Genomic DNA, 7,670 nt, shown 5'->3' with positions numbered 1-7,670 from the left:
TATTCAATTGTTTTTTACATGCATCAACACAAATTGTTTTAATTTACCAACAAACTAGAACATCACTATGTAACTCTCCTTCGCTTCTTTGTTTTTGGGAGCAGCTGCTCAAAGGTGCTCTTGATTTCATTGAGGTCTGACTGGGCATTGATGAGCGACATTTATGTCGCTCTTAGCTTAGGATTTTAGCTCATTTTATTAGCATTTTATTATTATTTTTGCTTAGTTTTATCGTTTTTAGTTCGTTTATTGCATTTTTGCATTTATCGTAACATTTTCTCGTCTTGCGCATATTTTAGTCGTTTTTGCTCTAAACGTGCCTTTTGTGCGCATTCTTATTGCGTAAAGTTCGTTTTGAGTATTAACGTATTATTAATGTGTCATTATGCTTGTCGACGAGTATTATGTTTCACGGTTTGTAAAAATGCTAAACGAATTAATAATAATGCTTTCTATTTTTAATAACGTGCTTTGCAATTTGCTAATTTGCTCTACGATACTTTGCAAATGTGCAGCGAGCCTTGTGTGTGTGTGCTGCCCATGAGCCTTGTGTGTGTGCTACCCATCAGCCTTGCAAGCCGTGAGTTGCTGCATACGATCAACAACAATAAGCCACAACAACAGCAGCTCCGATGCACACGAATAGCTGCTGAACACGAACACAAACAGCAACCTTGCATACGCTTTGCAGCATCCTTAGGCTGCTGTACATTCCCTTGCATTACCATTAATAGCAGCTGTGCACAGCATCATTACAGCACAATAAGTATCTGTACATTAGCAAGACCAGCAACAACATCACGCAGCAATAGCCCAGGCAGAACACGCAGCTGTACACGCACACAAACAGCATATGCACTCACGCACTTTCAGCTCTTGTTCGTGGCTTTACAGCAGCCTCATGTGCCCTCCAATGAGCTCCCTTGTAGTCCCTTGATAGCATCAAAATCCCTGAGTATTGAACGCAAGAGTAGCAGCCACACACGAGAAGAAGAGCAGCAACAAGCAAGAAGAAAAGCGCAGCAAACAGCCACAGCAACAAGGCATACAAACAGCAATGCACTCGTGCTTTACAGCCACTGTTTGGCTGCTGTTCGTGGCTCTACTTGAGCCTTGCTTGCCCCTTTTTGGTAGCTGTATATGAGCAGGCATAGAAGCCACAACAACGAGCAAGAATAGCAGCTAGCTTGAGCAAGAACAAGTGCAGCAACAGCATAGCAGAACAGCACATACACGCAGCCAAAGCAGTGAGTGCGGGCGCACAGGTTTGGTGTGCGAGCACACACTTTTGTGCGAGCACACTGGACTTTTGTGCGACCACACGAAATGGCAAAAATGAATCAGTAGCTCAGTGGTGATTCGTGCGAACGCACGGCTTCCTTTGTGCGAACACACGGCTTCGCGGGATTGCTAATATAAATAGAAAATCGCAGCATTACAAAAAAGTTTTACGTAGTTTTCATTTTCTAATTTTCATATTTTAGGATTAGCTTAGAATTCTAGAGAGAGAACTAGTTTAGGGCTTAGATTAGAGATTAGGATTAGGATTTTTAGCTTCAAATTCTTGAATCTTAGTTAAATTAAATCATCATTTTCAGATTTCTTTTCTATTTCTTTTGAGCTTTGTTCTTCATTTTGTTCTTCAAAGTCTGATGCTAATTCTTCAATTCAAGGTATAATTCTTCATTTCTTTTTGATTAGTTCTTTAATTCTTTAATTGCTTCATTAATTTCGTTTATGCTTTGATTTCATGCTTGAATTCTAGAATTAGTTTCATATTTTGAATTTCATTGATTTTTCCCCAATTTTTGTGGTTTGAATTTTCTGAATTTTATTGTTTCAATTAGCTTCATTAGTTCAATTAGTTTCATGATTAGGATTAAAATTAGTTTAATGTTGATGTTAATCATGCTAATTGAGTAGTCTAGTCTAGAGGTTAGGGATGAAGCCTTGGCATTGAATTTGGGAAATTTTAGGGAAAATTCATGATTGATGTTGTGATTAAATGTGATTTAGTTATAGGATTTTCCATGACCAATTGAGTAGTAGTTGCAAATGCTAGTTGATTGGATTAGATTGGAATGTATGATTTAGGTTTGGCAAGACATTGTGGGCCTAATTCATGCAAGTGAATGATAGTTCCTATTATATGCAAGCTTATCTAGTTTAGGATTATGCGAAAGCTTTCCATAGGCTAGGTTGCTTCGCGTGCTCTATCCGAGAGGTGGCGAGCACGTCATTAGTTTTCATTCCCTTATTTGCTATGTCGTTGCATATTCATGAATGTCTTGACCTTGTTATTTCTTTGATTCGATTTCCATTGCCGATTCCCGAAATCTCTAGAGTTCCTTTATTTGTTTGCATTTCTAGCTTAGATTAGATTAATTCAAAAACTCAAATTCCATTCGAACTAGGTTGTGAACGCATAGATTGAATAGTCAAGCATATCCATTCCTATGGGACGATCCCTATACTTGCCGCTATAGTCCATATAGTCGGTTAGTTAGGTGTTTTATAAATTTTGTTTGGTGAGGTGAATTTCTATTCAACAACGGAAAAACACCTTATCAAAATGGCGCCGTTGCCGGGGAATGGCATCATTGTTTGATTCTTCATTCTAGTTCGCTAGTCTAGTCCATTTTTCTTTTTCTTTGAAAACCGAAAAAATGGCAAATTCTTTTGTTTCTCAGGATGACGAATCGATTTCGCTTGATGATCTTCTCTTTCTCCATGATAATTTCCTAAGCTCTTTGAATTTTGAATCTCCAAAATCATTATTGGAGAGGCTTTCTTTTATAGAATATCTTGAAATTCAAGAAGAGCTAAGAATAGATTATTGTTTGAGTTCATTTGAAGTCATGCCCCAACAAATTGTAAAAGGCTTTTTGGGAATTTCTAACCTATTGCAAGAGTCTATTAAGGAAATATCATGGAGAAGAGATGAGTTTGAGGCTACATTGCCACCTATGATGCATGACATTGAGGAGTTGAGTATTGGAGAGTTTGTTCCTACTCGTTCCTCTTTGAGTGAATGCCTCGATGATGGTGATGAAAATTTATTTGCTCCATTTTGCCTTGAAGTGCTTAAATCGATTCAAATTGAGGAAAAGAGTGAATGTGCCAACCAAAAAGATTTTAAAGTGAATGAAGGATCTTATGTTGAGATTTCTTGTGCTTTATGTGATGTGAGTGAAGTTGGTTGTGAATCTCTTGTTCCCACTCCCTTCCCTCATTCCCCCATTCCGAAAGAGAAAACTCAACATTTATCCTTAATTTCCCATCTATTTTCCCTTTTTGTCGAAACTCGTCGCTTGAGGATTCCTTTTCCTCCACTACTACAAAAAATGGTATAGAGTACTGTTGAAATATAGTTTATAGGACGCCTTAGAGGCGTTCTCCAACTCAGCGCACTATAAAGTTTATAAAACGGGTAAAATAAACGTTTTATATACCTAGTTGTAAAGTACAGTGATAAGAGATAAGCGTACTCTATTCCCTTCCTAAAATCAGAAAATGAAGAAGGAATATAGAACGGTTAACGTACATAACCGTCTCCTATACTCTATAATAAAGCGCGCCTTCCGTACATAACCGTCCTCTATTCTTCCTATTAAATATTGAGATACAGAACATCTTCCGTACATAGGCGTACTATATTCTACCCCTTTTTTTTTAATATTATTTAAAAACAGCACGTGCAATTTTTTTTTAATATTATTTTTAAATAGGATATTACGATTTTGTAAACCAAATCTAAAACGATAAAATATAAATGATATCGACGCGATCTTTCCAAAAATCCTTTCATTCAATAACAAAATAATATTATTCATTCATTCAATAACAAAATAAATGATCTACACAAGGTACGGAAAAAAAAAATCTACACAAGGTACGGCAAAAATAGAAATCCAATATCACTGTAAAAATAAAAAAAATAAAAAACTCAACAGCAACAGCGATCAAATTCTCCAGCAACAGCAGCCCCTGCAGCAGGTACAACAGAGTCTGCAGCAGGTACAACCGAGTATCAGCAGCGTCACAGCAGCGTAACAGGACCGTAACAGCAGCAACAACATCGTCTGCAGCAACATCGTCTGCAGCAGGAACAGACTCTGCAACAACCATCTCAGCTAGCTTAAGTCACACTAGATCATGAGTATGCAAGGTACGACAACAAAAATCAAAATTCTTTCCAATGTCAATAAAAAAAATAGATAGGTAACCATCTCCTTGAGCTAGCCCAACTCACACTAGATCATCATTATCATCATCTTCGTAATTTGGTTGGTGATATTCGGTAACGTATTAGATCCATCTCTCCCTTAGCTCGTCAATCGTATTTTTAGAGTACGTGGGTGCTTTGTTAAAAAACTACAAGACAAGTTAAAATGTAAGAGTCATAAATGTAACAGTAAATAATGGGAATATACACCAAATAAAAATGTTAATTAGTCAGGAATGAAGAAGAAGAGTTGCTACTAATAAATCCAGCGACAAGGGCCTTTGAGGTATTGTCGAGCTCGCCTTATGCTGCGAATCTTCTTAGTTGGGGACTTGGGTATGATGAGGAAGAAGAAAAGTTGATGATGGAAGAGGGTTCAGGGACGAGTTTCTGGGAGTAGAATGTGGTATCTGATATTCTGATGGTTTGAAGACATTGAAGAGAAGTATCATTTACAGCATGCCTTGCCACGTTACTTTGCTATATAACTTGTCATGGAATTTTATTGTAAATTGGCTTTGTATGATGCTTTTTATTGTAACCTAGGAAGTTCGGATAGGTTTCGGCCAACAGTTCCCAAAATGGGCAGACACAAATAGCATCATGTATTGTTTCAACATAAACACAAGTGCAAAGATTGAATATGTATAACAACCAGTTTTAGCCAGACCTGATCACCAAGGTGATAGACATAACCGTTTGGGAGTGCATCTATATCGGAAAAACCAAGTGAATTGACCAAATAAAAAAATCTTTCATGACCTTGAAAATCAATCTAGGAAAAAATTCAAAACAAACAGAACTTTCTATACCCTGTAGAAGACCTAAACTCAAACCAAATAGTACAACAATTGGGGGTTTACTAGGGTTAAGAAAAAAAGACATAAGATTAAAGCTCACATGAGCAAAATGGTGTCATCTATATCATAATTGAGCTTAGTCAAATCAAAACAAGTCAAACGAAAATAGAAGAAAAAATCACAAGGCGTAAAAAAGAAAATAAATAGAGCTCAACTTACTTAACTTCATCAAATCAGGTCCAGAAATTTAATAATCCCAAGAGCAATCAAACACTCTATCTCCAAACTGCGTCAAACTAGATTCAGAAACAATCCCAAGATCATGAAAATACATAAGAGTAGATGGGCAATAGAAAGGTTAACCAGATCATCAACAAGAAAAGACATAAGGCTCAAGGAAATACAAAAAACTCTCAGAAATAACCAGCCATACAACCAAATAACGCGACCAAAACTGGAACCGAATCATCCATTTCACACTCTATCGATTGCTTAAATATGCAAAGGCTTGTCTGAGAAAGCGAAAGCAAGAAAATAGCCACATGACGCAATAAACAGTAAAATCCTATCAAACTCTCCGAGTTTACCTCCTCCATACATACTTGTGCTTGATAACACTTGAATATTTTCTACCTTAATTGTTGGATGTTTCACCTAGCAGTAAGCAAACATGTCCCTTAACCTGCACAAGGTTTGCATTTACAAAATAACCCGCAGATTCATAATCACCCGCATTTGTTAATACCATGCCTGATTCCTTGGCACAATGTATTAATTAGAAAAATAAATCACACAACAAACCATGCATAAAAAAATTACCAGTATGGCAGTACCATATTATGTAGATTGATCTTAGTTAAATACTCGAGACGAGAACAACTACATTGCTAGCATTATTATTGTTTAATTCATTCACCCATACCATACACAGGTCGCTCAAAACTGAGAAATGATCTTACCTTGATTAAAACAAATCATTTCCAACTTATTTAGCCCCTAAATTTACTTCTCCTTTATCTGAGAACTACTAGCACTAATCACAAAAAAGTACACTGCAGTTTCATACTAATGATCCTAGTTTGTTACAAAATCATACTACAAAATTCGCATAATCGTTTAATTGCTGATTTGAGAATCTACAATTTCCACAAATATCACGTTTAGTTCAAATTTTACCAAAATGGAGAGTACTCGATTTTACATCACAACAAAACTTTTGCAGATTCATGTAAAAATTACTAATTCAAAGAAGAAACAAAAATTATTCAGAATGAATATAAACAGAGAGATAAAAATGATATAATGAAATTAATCCGATCTTCAGTTACTGCAAGCGAAATAATAGCAATCAGAAACAAAATTCAAGAGGTAGTCACAAACTTTTGCAGATTCGACTAAATAAATAAACAAAAAATTGAAATACAAATAGTTTACAATAAGAATTCCTCATTCATATATTATAATTTGATGATAACGAACGTTCATAAACCCCAGGGTTATTAGTTGAAGAAATAATAGGTAACAAAAAATACAAACCTCGGAATTGACAACGGCGGTGGGACTGACGGTGTTCATCGGAGGTTGCGATACAGTGGAGCGGCATTATAGTGGAGCAACGGTAGAGGATGGGAGATCCGGTGCGGTGGTGCACGGTTTTTCCCTTGGTTTTGCGTGAGAATCGAAGCTATTTTTGGCTTTTGGTTTTGCGTGGGTCAAAGTAATTGCTAAAGTTTTCTTCCGCCCAACTTATACTTTGATAGTCTTGTTTTCCAATTGTTTGAGGAGGAAAGAAAAACTTATTAGAATTAATTCATTAATTTACGTTACATATACAACTATTTTGGGAACAAATTTTGTTTTTTGTATGGTAAATATTTTGGTAAATAATATTATAAAACGGTAAATAATAATATAAAATGGTAAATGAGAACAAATTTTGTTTTTTGTATGGTAAATAAAATAAAATAAAATATAAAACTGCTTTATATTTTATCAGTTATTATAAATTTAATTTTTTATTTTATCATGGTAAATAATATAAAATGGTTAGGTAAGATCACCGTTTTCTATTCTTTTATTCACAAAACTGTTACAAGAGAAATGCGTTCTCTATAATCCTATAATACGCTCAACAAACTTAACCGTTCTCTATTTAGCGTCTCCTATTCCAACTTTTGTAGTAGTGCTCCATTGATCCTAATGATTCTCCTTACTCAAAGGAGCATGAAGAAGGGAGTATTTCTTTTATTTTTCATTTTAATTTTTCTTATTTTTGGTCCCCTACACCTTGTAGGCATAGAGTTGCATTCTACTTTGTGCTTGCATCTCATTTGACTCTTGCCTACTTGTTACTATTGGATATGTTTTCCATTGCATATGACAAACTATTGCGATCGTTGTCGGGGTACTTACTAGAGGTAAGAGGCGTCAAGCTAATGACGTAAAAAGAGCGCTTCTCAGGAGGCAACCCGTGGGTGTTGGCCATTTGGCCCATGTATACTAATTTTTCTTGATTTTTGAAGTTTTTGTGGCTCAAGCTTTCTTGATGTGGAAATCTTTGCATCCGTCTTTACCATGTCCGGCTATTCTTCTTGGTGAGTTCGTTCGTTATTATTATTCTTTGCGGGACTTGCTCCCACGTCATC

General features: G+C 35.9%; 1 long non-coding RNA gene across 2 annotated transcripts; it reads right to left on the bottom strand.

The window, feature by feature from the left end:
* Window positions 1-3,789: 3,789 nt before the first annotated feature.
* On the bottom strand, window positions 3,790-7,199 carry LOC130470397 (uncharacterized). Of its 2 annotated transcripts, none has more exons than XR_008930633.1 (3): window positions 6,562-7,199; window positions 5,613-5,707; window positions 3,790-5,321 (listed from the first exon to the last, which is right to left on the bottom strand). It is a non-coding gene; the product is annotated as an uncharacterized lncRNA (long non-coding RNA). The 2 variants fall into 2 exon arrangements; XR_008930634.1 differs by having other exon boundaries at window positions 3,790-5,311.
* Window positions 7,200-7,670: the final 471 nt, after the last annotated feature.

This window comes from Spinacia oleracea, chromosome 3 (assembly GCF_020520425.1).
Source record: "Spinacia oleracea cultivar Varoflay chromosome 3, BTI_SOV_V1, whole genome shotgun sequence".
NCBI classification, from domain to species: Eukaryota; Viridiplantae; Streptophyta; class Magnoliopsida; order Caryophyllales; family Amaranthaceae; genus Spinacia; species Spinacia oleracea.
Note: the sequence above shows the minus strand (reverse complement) of the source record. Positions and strands in the feature narration are given on the sequence as shown.